This window comes from Artibeus jamaicensis, unplaced genomic scaffold (assembly GCF_021234435.1).
Source record: "Artibeus jamaicensis isolate MK-2021 breed Jamaican fruit bat unplaced genomic scaffold, CSHL_Jam_final contig_391, whole genome shotgun sequence".
Classification (NCBI taxonomy): Eukaryota; Metazoa; Chordata; class Mammalia; order Chiroptera; family Phyllostomidae; genus Artibeus; species Artibeus jamaicensis.
Window position 1 is genome coordinate 24,984,981 of NW_026521814.1, and position 15,337 is coordinate 25,000,317.

General features: G+C 45.2%; 1 protein-coding gene across 6 annotated transcripts in view; it reads left to right on the plus strand.

The window, feature by feature from the left end:
• The window catches only part of MYO1B (myosin IB), a 169,237-nt gene that overhangs the window by 14,391 nt on the left and 139,509 nt on the right, over positions 1–15,337 (plus strand). Inside the window, exon 1 of one of the 6 annotated variants that reach the window (XM_037162932.2) lies at positions 2,813–2,959. The exons of 3 other annotated variants lie outside the window; for them this stretch is intronic. The gene's annotated coding sequence lies outside the window, so the exon portion shown is untranslated. Of the gene's footprint in view, positions 1–2,812; positions 2,960–15,337 lie in introns of those variants that run through there. 2 more of the 6 variants (XM_037162936.2, XM_037162937.2) reach the window with 2 other exon arrangements.

Here is a 15,337-nt window from a genome sequence, read left to right on the forward strand (position 1 = left end):
AACTCAAATTTAGTTTTTAATAGTAACTTGTATGTTTATTCTTTCTATCTTTAAGAGGGAGGTCATTGGAATGACATGTGACCTTGTACTCTTGACTGTGTCCGGTTGTGGGTTTGAAGTGTTATTTTCGTGCTTTTTAAAAAAATGACTTAAGCTCTTCTGAGTGTGGATTTGGGGAAGAATAAATATGGTAGTTGGATATAGTGCTGAAAACCAGCCAGGTTTGTAACCTGGTGATACGATAGTACCCTTCACTTGTACAGTCATCTACGCTCACAGCTTTAGGAAACAGTACAAGCTCTTAGTGACCTCTAGACTTGCTAGATTAGTTGCTGTTCTCTTCCTGAGTAAAAACACAGCTGGTGCCCGTAACACCCTAAGTGCTCAGAGCTGCTGTGACGAGCTCCTGAGTGTGCGTGTCCACCAGTGGAGACAAGCACTCGCCCAGACTCAACTGCATTTATGCCAGACCTGCTTATAGCAGTCGTATGTGTTATATTTAATGTAACAACTTTAAATATGTGTGCAAAAGAGAGTTGTTTCTATGAAAATTCTTTTCAGTGGTTTGGAAACCACCTGGTAAGTTTCTAAAAATGACGATAGCTGATTTAGGGGAGGCTGATTTAGGGGATCATGAAATAAATTATTTCCACCAGTATTGCCAGTCTTTCAGGATAGGTAGGCTTAGTTGTGGTCATGTGAGAGCCGAGAATCTTAGTGGCTCGAAGCAGCAATCCACAATCACCCTGTGTTCATCGTAGGTCAGGTGGGGGCTTGGCTCCACGTTGCTTTGACGCTGTGATGGAACAGCCCCTCCGGGACATTGCTGATCCCTGTGGGACATTGCTGATCCCTGTGGTGGAGGGAGGGGCTGCCGGGAAGCCTCTGTGGCCCTGTGCCTGAATTCAGCATGGCAGGGCTGTGGAATCTTGCCACAGAGGAGTAGTGAGCCTTTGTCAAGAGTAATACAGGCTGCCCCACGTCACTTCCCAGGTGTCCCGATAGTCCCATTCTTCTTTAAAGAAATTGGACCTGGAGGATGCTGCCATTAGGGTGGTTGATAAAAGGAAGACCCCTGGGCACTGTGGTCAGTGGACATGTACTTAAGACCTCAGCACTACAGCACAAGAATTGGCAAGCAACCAACTTTATAGGGTTTAATTTAAAATAATATCTGTAGCACCCTGGCCAGTGTGGCTCAGCTGGTTAGAGTGTTGTCTTGTAGACCAAAAGGTTGTGGGTTTGATTCCTGGTCAGGGTACATATCCAGCCAGGTTGCAGGTTCGATCCCTGGTTGGGGCATGTATGAAAAGCCAACAATAAGTGTTGCTCTTGCATCAATGTTTATCTCTTTCTCTCCCCCTCTACCTCCCTTCCTCTCTCTCTCAAAACAAAAAGTGCCCTGCAGTGAGGATATATGTGTAGGTATGCATCGTTTTTAAAAAGATTTTATTTATTTATCTTTAGAGGGGAAGGGAAGAAGAGAGGAAGATAAATACCAATGTGTGGTTGCCTCTTGTGTGTCCCCTGCTGGGAATTGGCCTGCAACCCAGGCATGTGCCCTGACTGGGAATCGAACTGCGATCATCAGGGTCGCAGGCCTGTGCTCAATCCACTGAGCTACACCAGCCAGGGCAGCATCGTTTTTTAATGACTTCCAGCTGTATCTGGCTTTTTGAAAAACCAGCCAGCTAAACTGTCAATCCTTACACACTTGGACGAGAGAGCCTCTTTAGTTTTCTTAACCCTCCTATCTCTCTTATACCTTCCATCAAATTAGGTTCTCACTTTTTATGATAGATTCATCTGTTTTTTTCTCTTTTTTATCTCTCTTTGTCCTACCCTAGTTCTTATTCCTGAGCTACTCAATTTGTGCCCCAACTGGATTCCAGCTTCTGTCTTGTATGGTGCCTTGTATGCATTTAGACAAAGGTGCTCTTCAGGGCAAACGTGATCCCACAGCAGCTCGACTCAGTCGGCATTGCCCCGTGGCCGGCCCACGGTCATGCAGTGCACAGAGCAGACCCCTCCCGCTCCTGGTCACCCTCTCAGTGAGTTCAGACGGTCTGTCCCCTGGTTGAACCTCCTTTACATTTTTTGTTGTCTCTATCCTTGAATAAAAGGTTTTTGTGGTGACCCCTCATTATTTATAATGCTTGTCTTCGGCTTTATTTTCCATCCGACTGTCCGTCACCAGTGATCCTCAGTCATGCTCGGTGCCCACCGGCCGCACTGCCATCAGTGGTGAGTGCAGGCGGACCTGGGGGATGGGCTGTGGAAGGCTCCCTCCCCTCTCCTTGGCAGCCCCCCCAGCCTTGCCTCAGCTTACCTCTGCTCCCGGCTGTAAGGCCGGCAGGACCTGGCACGAGCCATCTTCTGTCTAGTCACTGTCTTCTGCATATGTTCTGTCTTCTTTCTTTGAAGTTCTGCTTCACCACATTCTACTCATTCTCAAAAAGTCAAGAACAGGTTCCACCTGTTTGTTTGGCCATCCGTTATCTGATCCTCCTATATCATGATAATAGTTCTGCCTCTAAAGATAAACCTCACTCAATCTCTCTATTTCTCCGAGGTGAATTATCTGCCCTATGTGGGCATTGTTTTCTTAGTTATATTGCTCTTAAGTATTTTTTTTTCCTCCTAGGTAGAAAGCTAATGCCTAGTAGTTGGGAGACGTGTCTCTAATTCTTTCTTCCCCCAGCCTGTGCTACCGGAAGCGCTGGGCAGAGCGGAGACTTCCACGTGGTTAATCCTGTCCCGCAGTCTGGACAGACGCTGAGGCCGGCTTCCTAGCCACAGGATATTGACCTCCATCCCCCTTCTTATCTGTGTGCAAAATATTTGTTGTACTTAGTGTGTTCTCCCTGTCGCAACGAATGTTTGTCTCTCCCTTTCGTATGAACTGAATACTAACGTGCTAGTTAAATCTGTGGACAAAAATGATGGAGAAGAAAAGTTGGTAAGCAGCTTTAATTTCTGAATTGGGGGCCTTATCTCACAGATAAGGTAGGAAGGCAGAGAGATATAAAAGCCTTTTAATTTGATGATTTACAATGTAATGATGTAATATGAAAACCTTTTTGTTTTTGATAAAGTACTTGTAGAAGAAGAACTTTTCTTAATCAGGCATGACGACATAGTTCAATATTGAATATTTTATTTCTTACAAACTTTTCTTGTAAAAATTTATTGTATGGCTCTATACATGGTCCAACTGATGAACTTTAAAAGTTGATTTTTGTATAGCTTTACAGGTTGTATGCTATATTCAAGGGAGAAAATGTATATATAGATGTGTGAGGCATTTGTATGTATCCTTACATAAATATGAAATATTGCCATATCCTATAGAACTTTTGGAAAGTAGCAGAACTGTTATTCAAATTTAGTTAACATTTATAAATTTAAACTTAGTAGACACACATTTCTTTGAATATTTTAATTTGTGACTTAAAAGTATTATTTAGTTAGGGCATGCCTTATAGGTAATTTGCTGTATAGTATATCTTCATAAATGCTTTAGAGAATATAGTTAGACTATATTTAGAGATATGTAAGAGAAGTATAACAGTTCATTTGATTTTAAATTCAGTAATGCTTCCAACCTTAGAAAAACTGAACAATAATTGCCCCAGAAAATACTTCCAAATTCTGATATGATTGATTTTAATCAGCTTAGTTGAAATAACCCGTGGTCGTTAAGCCATTTTCTTTAAAAATTCTTTTTAAATGACAATGTAGTTTTGCTTTTTCAGTTTATTTTATCACTGTCTTTTTTTTGGAGCGTCTTAGCTATTTTTGTTTGATCAGTTCTCAACTAACATTCATGTTTGCAAATGTACAAACATCTCTCTCTGATTACACAGGTATTAGACCTCTGGATTCTTAGTATCTGGAGAACTTTCCTGAAACACAAGCACAGAGGCGTTACTGAAGGCATGTTGTTGAGCAGCGCTATTTTTCTCTTTTACGATGTAGCTTATTTCATTTCAGATCCCCTTCTGCTTTCACAACTAGATGAAGTTTTCGAGATAGCCAATGCCGTTTGCAGCTCACCACGCAGCTGTAAACACAGAGGACGCGTTCACGTGTGCCTCCATCATTCTGTTGATTCTGTGCTTTTCTGTCTGTGCAGTATGTGGTTACCCTTAATACATTGGTTTTCTTCCTGGTGAGGTCAGAATAAAAAGAGTTGTTTTCCTTTACCTCTGAGTAAATTTGTCATTCAGAAAGATTCTCGTGGACTAGCATTTTTGGGTTTTAACAGTTTTCTATAACCAGACCCAGTATGCATGCTCAGCCCCAAACGCGGGGACACAGTCTTTCCAGACATGAGCCTTTTTTGTTATTTCACTAATGATGGAAGCTGGGACAGGATCGTAGGAGATGATGTGATTGACCTCTTGGGGGAAACTGAGGCTCAGAGTTGGCAGTGTGCCCAGGGTCCCACTGTGAGCTCGCTGCAGAGCTGAGTCTGCAACTTGGGTCTTCTGGGGACTTGTCCTGGAGTTGCCGTGCTAGCCGTTCTTCCCTCCGTGGTCTGGTGTGGAGTGCAGCAGCTGATGCTTCCCTCAGACGCAACTCGCTTCCTTAGCCCAGACAACAAGGGAGCATTAAATTCCATACATTTACCTCCATTGTCCCTGAAAAGAGCCTGACCGATTCCTTTTTTAAAAGAAGGTAGTTCTGCTCTGGTGTATCCGAGGCTATTTTATGTGAGCATCTTAGTCTGGCCAGTTGTCTTCAAAAACCAGTCTGGAGGGGCCGCCAAAACTGATGGGTACAAGAAACCCTGCGTGAGTGCTTACTAGGTGCAAGCCGCTGTTCTCTGAATTACAGGGTGTACCTTGAGTGATTGGATGGTCTGGGCAAGTATAAGCCCATCGATGTAAGCAGGGGAAGAGGACAAGGGTCAGGAGGACTTTGGTGAGGATGTTAGCATGTGGTGCGAGATGGGGACCCTCTGATTCACAGGTCTGTTCATTTGGAAGGAGGCTGGTTTTCCCCGGCTGCTGGATTTAGTTTAACGATCACTGGTCGTATTTGGTGTCTGCACACTGGTCAGGAAGAACCAGAGCTGTCGGGTGTGCTGCCAGTTATATATATTTGAGCGGTTTTATGTCCATCGAGGTGTTCCAGGGTCTTGGGTTTGCCAAGCTAAACACTTTCGACTTCACGGAATTTTAAAACTCTGCCTTCAGGGAAGAAATCGAGGAGTCTGTGGGTTATAATTAGCACATCTCGTGTCCCAATTAACAGCCGAGTTTGTGTTTCTGGCTCGAACGGTGGTTTATAGTTTTTGGCTACCTTGTCCCACAGGGACTTATAGGCCTTTTCAGACATTAGCTCATTAATTCTGACATCCAGTGTGATGAGGACAGTATGACCGTGGCTTCCCCCTAAAGACAGGGCTGCTCGCTGTTCGTTCTGGACCTTCTAGGATTTTGCCTGGTGAGGAGTGCCGAGCTGGTCGGAAGTGGGGGGTGGAGAAGGGGCGGGAGTGGTATTCAGACCAGGTCTCAGGAGTGGGTGTCATTCCCTGAAGGGGCCCCTGCCAGTTGATCCTGCCACGACTCTGCGGAGCTTCCTCTGGGTGCTGACCACTACCGACCGCGGGGCAGTGCTGATGGCTGCGTTTCCTACTCGGGGTATTGAACCCATGAAATGTCTGTCGCAAATGAGGCGACTTTCTGGGTTATTTACCCTGACACACTTGCCAGAAGACTACACAGGAAGAGTCAAGGAGCTTTTCGGGTCAGAGGCAGAGGTGGCGTTGGGAAGGGGAGGAACCAGTGAAAGCCTTCGGAGAGGGAGGGGCTTTGCTCTCTCTGTCAGCCCGTGTGATAATCTCATAATGGAATGGAGGTTGTCATCCTCGAGTTTGCGGGTCAGAATTTTCTTGGATTTGATTCTGGGTCTGTGATCCAAAGCCTTTGCTGTCCCATACTGGGGTCAATCAAAAGGGAATTCTCTCTGTAAGCTCTTGGCTACAAAACTTCTGTAGGAAATTACCTGTCCCCAATGTAGAAATGAAGCTTCTCTTGAAAAAACTGGGGGGTATTTTGAAAAGTCTGGGGACTTAGGAATTCGATTGAAGGGTGTGTATAATATAATACCTATGAAATACTATGCCCGGCCTGGTCAGGAAGCTCCCTCCCTGTCCTGGCTCTTTCGGAAGCCAGATGTGCAACACCTGGGTCCGTTTCTCTCTGTTAAAAAAAGGTTTTGCTTGGGGTCCTCAGACATTTTTGCTCAGACACCAAAAAGGATAGTTTGTAGTTTATAATCCGAAACCTTCCATGTTGTCATAGCAGCCACTGTTATTTTTGACTCGACAATCCCTCTTATTAGTCTAGATAATATATTTGTCATTTCCATAGTTGGAAAAAGCTTTTTTCACCTGTCACTTGAATGAATTGTAAAGTTCTAGATGCTCTCTGAATGCAAACCTAGTAACTGGCCGGTGCAGGGACTGAGGGCGGCCCGGCTCCTGGCTGATGGCTTCGGCTGATAAGGCCAGCCTTCCCACGCCCAGACAGAGCAGGCCTTGACATTGACACCGGGCCTTCCTGGCCCCTCTCTGCCTGTGCCGAGGCACCCTCTGGGTGATAACCAGAACGCTGAGTTTACTGCTTCTCCTCATCACAGAGCTTTTCAAGGTTGGAGTCTGTTTCATGAGTTATGGGCTCCCATTTGCTTTCAGATGTTTGTTTTTACTCCCAGTTCAAATCTAGTCCATTTTGTCACTGCCTGATCATTTCATGTCCTGTGTGTCATCCAGAGTTTGAACACAAGTCAACAATTTACTGTATGGAACTTGCCCAGGAGTGGGCTGATTTTTTCCCCACTAATCCAGGGTTCTACAAAAGGCATCCTACCAGCAATCTATTAAATACTCTTAACAAAAAGCTTTAGAAAAAGGGTATGTGGGGGGGCAATGCTCAATATGTAGTAGCTTTAACTGTAGAATAAAGGATTGGAAAATCTGACAGCTGTACTGTGTAAAGGAAATGCCATGTATAAGGTTCTCTGAGGAACTGCATGGCAGGATCCAAATATAAACTCTGGGCAGCCCTTCAAGGCACCAGGGGTTCCGTGTGGCCTGCTACTTCTGACTCTCTTAAAAACCATGCTGCTTGATTGAGTAAATTGTTCTAGAGAATGCAGTTTTTATTCCACTTGCCCTTTAGTTGATAAATACTGAGAAAGCGTCTTGCCCTTTGGCTTCTAGCCTGAGCCTTTCCTGATCTTTTATGTTCTTGGTGTGTCGTCTGAGGCTCTCTGATCATTCTTGCTCAGTTGTGATATGGAGGGAAGGCAGGAGATGATGGAAACAGGAATGGCCCGAGTCTCTCTACTGCACGTCATTCATTTGTTCTCCACACCAGGGTCCTGTGTGCTGCCAGTCAGTGGGGCTCACCCATGGAGAACTCAAGCCTCCTCGGGGTGGGGGTGGGTGCAGGAGACAAGTGAACTGACTGTCACAGGGATGTACCGGCTTGCTCGAGCATGCCGCCTGTGAGGAGTGGCTGTCTACTCACTGGTTCAAGTCAGGGGGTGTTTGTTTAAAAGACAAGCAGCTCAGCTGAAGCTCTCAAGCGCCTACAACTGGAGCCCATCTCAGGACCTAACGCAGCGTTTGTGTCTGTCCCACGAAGTCTGTCGTCACTGCTTCTCTCTGCACATGTGTGTTTCATTCCTCTCCGCAGACTGGCTTCCTCTCCCTGGAATGATACACCCTGTCCCCTCCTTCCAGTGAACGTCCTCGTCCAGTGCGCACAGCCATCTGACAGTCGCTGTGCCCTCGTAAGCTGATATGGTTTGGGCCGGTACACACCCACAGCCTAGTTAGCTCTGTGCTGGGCGAAGCAGCCAGTGGTGGCCTTGGCATGTTTGTGTGTCGTGTGAGGTTTGCTGAGGAGGGGGAGGGCCTTCGCCAGGGAAAGATGGGACTGAAGGGGAAGGTTTGAGTCGGCCTGTGCAGCCATGTGACCTCTGATAAAATTGTGGTGAAGTATCACATAAAATTTATCATACAGTCTTTTTAAGTGTACATGTAAGTGGCATTAAGTACCTTCACAGTGTTGTGCAACCATCATTGGCATTCACCTCCTGGACTTTTTCATCTCGCCAAAGTGAAACTGTACCCATTAAACAACTACCTGCTTCCTCCTCCTCCAGGCCCTGGCAGCCACTGTTCTTCCTTCTGTCTGTACGGCCTGGATTGTTCTAGTACCTCATGTAAATGCGGTCGTTCGGTGTTTGTCCATGTTGCATCCACGTTGTACCTGTGTCAGAATTTCCTTCTTTTTTAAGGCTGACCAATATTCCATTGTGTGTATGCGTCACATTTGGTTATCCATTCACCCATTGATGGAGTCTTCAGTCGCTTCCACCTTTTGACTGTTGCTTTGGATGTGGATGTACAGACAGCTGTTTGAATCCCTGCTTTCATACCCTGGAGTAGAATTGCTTGGTCCTGTGGAAATTCCTTATGTCATTTTTTTTTTGAGAATCTGCTAAGGCATTTGAATAAGGTCTTAAAGACACTGGAGTGTTATGGAAGGATTTACAGCAGGACTGACCTGATCAGATTGAGACTTAGAAAGGCAGCTTGGACAGTGTGGTTCATGGGCTGGGGAAGGGGGGCTTGGCGGGGGCTGTGGTGGCCCAACAAGGCAGAGAGGCCATTGTGCAGGCTCCTGCTTTCAGGTGAGGGATGAAGGCCAAGTAGTGCAGTCACGTGGGAGCGGAGGGGGAGGGATGGAAGTGGGAGTGAGGAAGGTGATGTACCAAACGAAAAAGATTGGCTACCAGGGGAAGAAGATCGAGAAAGGAGAGGCCAAGGATGAGACACTGGGTCAGTTGTACTTTGTGGAGGGTTTTTTTTGTATTTTTATGTGAAATGGTGGAAGATACAAACTTTGAACCTGTTTTTGGATGTTAGACACTGCCCAGTGGTAGAGATGATTGGCAGGCAGGCTGTTGATGAAATGGGTTGCTCATATCGGGGAAGGATACAGTAAATGACGGAGGGGCAGGTGGCCATGCAGCTTGGCTGAGTTTGTAAGTGCTGGGATGTTGCTGGTGTAGCTCCGCGGTGTCGCAGCCCCGCCAGCTGTAGTTCACATTCCCACCTTAGAGCAAAGTTACCTTCATCAAAATTTATAAAAGCAGAAATGATGGCCAATTGGTTGGTTAATAAAAATCAGGTTTCTTAGGGACTCTAATGAATCCAAAGGATTTTTTAGACTAAAGCATGAATGTATTGAATTTGGCTTAATTATTTATTTTTTTCTGATTTTTTTCCTATAGTGAGCATGTATTTCTTTTCATCATTAAGAAGATCACTTGAAATTTCAAAAGTTGCTTATTTTGTTTTTTGGCTGTTGCAGGACCTGGAGCTCCTCGGGTTGGATTGTTCTCTGGGATCGTGGTGAGTGTGAGGGACACACCTTCCCTCACACTTAACACGATCCCAGAGACCAACAGGACTCGTTGGAAGTGGTGGTTCAACTGAATTGAATGGAAATTTAATCTAACTGTTCTCCAAGATGAGATTTTGTGTTGTTTTAAGAGATTTAGGAAGGAAATTCCAGCTTTTCTCAGTCACTTAGCTCATTCGGTTAGGTACTGAATCACCTCCTATAGACTTGGCCCCTCTTTTGCCTTTGTTTTGTCGTTGGGATTTGCTAAGATTTATTTTGTTCATGAAATCTTACTACATTGGCCCCGTTTGCTTACTTAAATGTGTTTCTCATGTTGTTCTTAAAAGCATTAGTGATCTCATCTTTGGGAGCCAAATAGCTCAATTTTGTTTCCTGTCCTTTGTTGACAATATTCTGTTTTTAGAGGAGTGGATCAAAGTGGCTTGGAGCTGCAGCCATTATCCCGCCTCTGGTCGGCTGTGACTGGACCGGCCCACCCCTGGCAGCTGTGAGAATGCATTATTGAATGCTTCCCTTGTCAGTCAGAAATGTGCATACTGGTTTTCCCTCATGTTTCTCTGAATGCCTACCTTGTGCAAAAAGGTTGTGCACTATGCCTGTGGGGAAATAAAGATGAATAAGGTGCCACTCTTGACACCAAGGAGCTGATTCTGTAGAATAAGGGCTATCATGCACACATTAACCTGCATACAGGCAGGTTAATGAGTGGAACTGCAGTAGGTAATAATGATTGTTGGTATGCTGAGGAGGTTCCCTGAAGGTACTGTCTGACCTATAGTGTTGATGACCCTCCGATGGATGTGCAATTGTCCTCATTTACAATTATTAAAGCAATAGTTTCCTGCTTTCCTTAAGTTTTCCTGCAAGAGTGGCTTCCATGACTTTACTTTAAATTTCCTCCAAATTTAAAAGTATGGTCACAACTTAATATTGATCCTTGTAGTCACTGCAACCTCAGGTCTGATTTGCAAATGTTCTTTCAAATTCTGCAGTACAACTATTACAAATTAAAAATACATACCTGTTCTGATGTGTGGTTACCCTGAGAACTTTGAATAATGTGGGAGACCACCAGAGGCTATATTTCAGCTTAGCCTCAGTGATTAATTTGGAATAGCTTTTCAGCATTGCTGTTTTGACATCAAATAGTGGAATGACCTTGCACTTCATGTGGATGTGCTCCTGTAGTCGTTTAGTACCTGCTGTGTGGGACTGTTGGGTCGGGAAATGCTGGTCTTGACCAAGTTCCCGAGCACAGATGACATTAACATGGCAGGTGACTTGTAATTTAAGGTTGGTGACTGGAGTGGACTGCTTATATTTAAATGTTAGGTTGCAGATGGCCATTTCAAGATGGTATAGGAGGATGTTTGTGCTGCGTCTTCTTGGATTTTGAGGAATTTTTGAAGTGATGCTTTCAATATTTTAAGCGGTGTTTTTACCCTTAAAAGATATAAGTGAACAAGTAAGTGTATGTTGAAATATAGGTGGTAGGTGGGGGAAATAATAGTTGTGACTCTATATCTATTTGATTGGGCAAGCAGGTGGGAAGAGCTGGGGCAGCCATGGAGTCACCTAGCATCACTTGGTGTGCAGGTGGTTGGCTAAATCAGCACCGTGGATAAAGGGACCCTGCTTCCAGGCTCCTCTCTGGTTCTTTCCAAGGCTCCCCAGTAGTTTGTATTGCTTTCACCATGGGTGGGAGAAAGAGGTCAGGTTGTGCATAATAATGAAGACTTAACAGCGGTCTGGTATGATATGTGGGACACTGTACTTCGTGTTTACGCCAGCTAGGGAGCTTGGTTGCTTGCAGTGCAGAAATGACGTAGAGACTCACAGAACTGCAGAGAGATTGGAAGACCAGCGAAGATACAACTTGGGAGATAGGCAGGAACCATGGAACTGCTGGGAGTCTAGGCTACCGGATCCCTTGCAGAAGCCGTGCTGGTCACCGTGCTGCTGCTCTCGCTGCAGTGACTGCTGAGTCTAACCTCTAGCCATCACCACCGGCTTTCGTATTCATCCAGACTCCAAGTCCCAGGAGGATGGGACTGGCTGTGTATAAGCGGTGTTGCTTGGGGTGGTGCGAGAGCAGATCTGATGACTCCTTTGAATTCTGTAGTGGGAGTTGGGTGCTGCTTCTTACTAGATTACTTGTTACCCCAAGGTTACTGGGGACTCCCTGAAAGTGAGATAAGGTGCAAATAGGAACAGGACTGTATACTGGATAGTGTCCCCTTTAAAAAAAAAGGACAAATGTCTACTATGGCTCTCCCCTTTGGCTGCCCAACATCCCCATTTGCATAACACCTTTCTTACCATACTTATGCTTAAGAAAATACAATGCCCCGGCCAGTGTGGTGCAACTCTCTCTGCATGGCTGGACACGTAGCCATCCCCTCTTCAGAGGTTCTGTCCTTTCAGATCTCCTTTGACCATTGTCTTCTGTGCCGTATCTAAGGTGAGCACCAGGGAAGATGGCTTTGTCGGGGCCTGCGCTGTTTTAGCAGGGTTTTTTGTTGTTGTTGTTGATAGGAGTGGGAGCTCTTGGAGTCCATTGTGTTCAGGATCAAGCAGTTGTAAGTCATTCAGCTGTCAGCCAGACTTTTTTGGCAGTATAGATCCTTTAAAAGTGTTGTCGGCCTTTAAGGTTTATTTGCTTCTATAGACTAGTGACCAAAACCGGAGATACTGCTCACTCCCAAGCTGTCGAACCTAGAACTTGGTCTGCGAGCTTGTCTCTGGGCACCTGGACCTGGCCTTGGGGCTCTGCAGGGCATTTCAGCTCTCGGTTAATAAACTCTCCCGGGGCACAGGTAAGAAGTGTAAGAGGCAACAGAGTGGGTGGTGCCTCTCCGGACGTTACATCTTCGTGGGTGGTGGCGGTGCTGTCCCTTTCTCAGGCCACAGACAGTTGGCATTCTGGATAGGTCACACCTCCCCACTCCAGGCAGAAGGACTTCTCCATAGCAAGACCATATGTTCTCTCTGGCTTTCAGAGAGGCCAGTTTCACAGCATGCTTGTCTTTTTCTTGTAATCCTTAAGAAATAGCCAACACATCCTCTGGTATCTGAATTTGTCTCAAATTCTCTAAAATTGCAGGCACAAGGTCCAAGTCGTAAGACACAACAGGCCATGGTTTAATCAGCTGTTTTATTATTAAATATCAAAAGTTATCACCTTGCCAGACCATGGTAGTAGTAAGGTCCCTTGTGCCCTCCGCCCGGTGGCCTTGGCTCAGTTGGTCTGGGCTTGTTAGCATATTACTTATACCACTCCCCTTCCTGATACCAGCTTCTGTTACTAGGTAAGATGCTTTCTGTTACAAATAGCAAACGATCTGATTCAAACAGCTTCAATTACAAGGAGAATCAATTGGCTTCCTTGACTGAGAACTTGAGAGTGGTGGGCTGGGCTTCCAGTGCAGTTTGATCCAGGGATTGGTGAAGTCATTAAATAGGGTCATTAGTGCTCTAACATGAGTCCTCTTCTTGGATGTTTTCCTGCCTTGCCCTCTTCCCTGTGTTGCCGTCCTCCTCAGACTGGTCCTGTCATGGATGCAGACGTGGTCCCAGCAGTTCCAAATATCACGCCTATAAATCATGCCACCCTGAGAGAGAGAGAACCTTTGTCCTAATAATCCAGGCCTCAGGCTCAGTCATGTGACCAGCCCTGAATCGAGAACTGTGACTGGGAGATGGAAATGTGTCACTTGTCTTAGTCTAGACCACGTGCCACATTCTTGGAACAAGCAATAAAACTGGCTTCCCTGGAACAACAAGGATTCCCGTGGGGGTCCTGGGAAGGAACCATGTTCCCACCTAGTGTCAAACACAAGCATCGTCTGTGCTCTCCATGTGTCCCATTTAACTTTCCCGTGTGAATGCTTCTGATAGTTTACAGAAATCTCGAGTCAGCAGACGATTCTGACATTTATTCTTACGGTAAACATGGCTCTTGCAGAGACAAAAAGTCAGTTTCTTTTGGTGGAGCAAATGAACCAACTGATGTCACTGAGATGTCAAAGTGAACCAGACCAAGGCTGCTGACAGAAGTCGCGGTGAGGAAACTCAGTCCAGGTACAGGGAGGTAGGGTCGTGCCCGTGCACTGGCCTCTCAGCATCCTGATTCCACTGTGAGGGTGAGGGCGGCGCCGCCGCCTGCTCCCCCAGGTGCTGGAAAGACAGTGCAGCGGACACAACTGTACCTGAGTGACCAAATGGACGTAGGTATCACCTCCTCAGTTGGTTGACTCTATTGTATTTTGGTCTGCAATGGAGTTGTGTCCTCAGAGTTTTCCACTTGTACTAATGGTCTGTAACTTACTTTTACCGATTGCCTCAAACTCAGCCTTTGTTTGGCCCTCTTCCCACGCTGGGGTTATGAAGTTGGGCTAGAAGTATAAAAATTCATACCCATACAAACCTGCTTGGACCTTACATTTGCAAAGATGGTGAGGCAGGTGTAATGACAGAGGAAGATTGGCTGCTTAATTACTGGTACCTGCAGTGAACTGTTGTCTCAATGCGGCTGTTTCCATAAATAGACTTCAATGTTCAGGAACTCACCCCAGGGCAAAGAGTTCCTAGTCAGCCTGTTTGCTTAATTTAAATTGCTGGTTTGGGGTGGTTATTTTTGAAACCCCTTTCAGGTTGACACCCCCCTTAATCCCTAAACTGCCTTCTCTCATCTGCCAAATTATATGTAATGAGTCGCAGCTAGAGTGCTGTTGGCATTTCACCAGTCTGAGAACTTGAAATTTGATTTAAATGTTAATTTATTGTGACAAAGGTTGGGCACTCGTGTTCCTATTCCTGCGCAAGTCTTTTCATGGACCTGGCACGGGACCAGGTCTCTCCCTGGCTTCCATTCCATCTGCGAAGAATGGCGGGGGCCCCAACCCCCCACCCTTTGGTGTTAAAGTAGAGTCTGGCCAAGCCTGAAACGGTTCTTAGTGCTACTGTCTCCTTGGGTTTTAGCCATACCTGGGGTTGTTTATCCCAGGTGTAGTCACTAAAAAAACTTGCATTAGCCAAAGCATTAGCTCTTTTACTTCATTTGAATATTAAATACTTCCTTACCGGTTCTTTTTTTAGATGAGAGAGCCTCTGCTTCTTCCTGGTCTCTTTTGGGGCTTTTCACTGCACACTTAAAATTTTTAGAAATAGGGTCAGAAAAAAATATGTTGGCGAATTCATAGAAATCATTACGAATTAGTAATAAAGGATGAGTGATTCCCAGCCTTTCCTGGGCCTCCTTGCCCAACTAAATGTACTTTCTGTTGTTTCTCAAAGGCCTACGAGAAGTTCTAGACCAGAGTAGGAGGATGTTTATTCAAATTGCTGAGTTTTAAGGGAGTAGATCAACCTTTATAAGATGTAATATGACTGGGTGACTCCATAGTGGAAAAAATTAAAAACGTACTTCTCCCTCAGTATTGGGTACGTGAATATACATGAATATTCAGTGCATGCTAATTTTACTTTGCTTTTTAGTTGTGTATCTGTTGGAATGAGAATTAAGAACATTGAGGTCATTCTTGGCAAGTTCCATTATTTAGGCAACCTCTGATTTACAACTGGATTGTGCCTTTTTCTTTATAAGTCAGTGTTGACACCTGAATGAAATTTCCTCCATAGGTGCAGTGTTTTAAGTGGTGACTGAGTTCTTTAACACTAAATGTATTGCACTGTGAAGTAACCATAAGCGACATTTCTAATCTCTCTGAGCATTTTTATCTTTAAATGAGGATGTCTTTAAATGATAACATCCGATCTCACAGAGTCATTGTGATGGTTAAATTAATTAATGCATATAAAGTTCTTAATGCAAGGTGGTTTGTGGCAGGTAGTCAGTAAATGTTAGCATCCATTATGTCCTGAGAAAA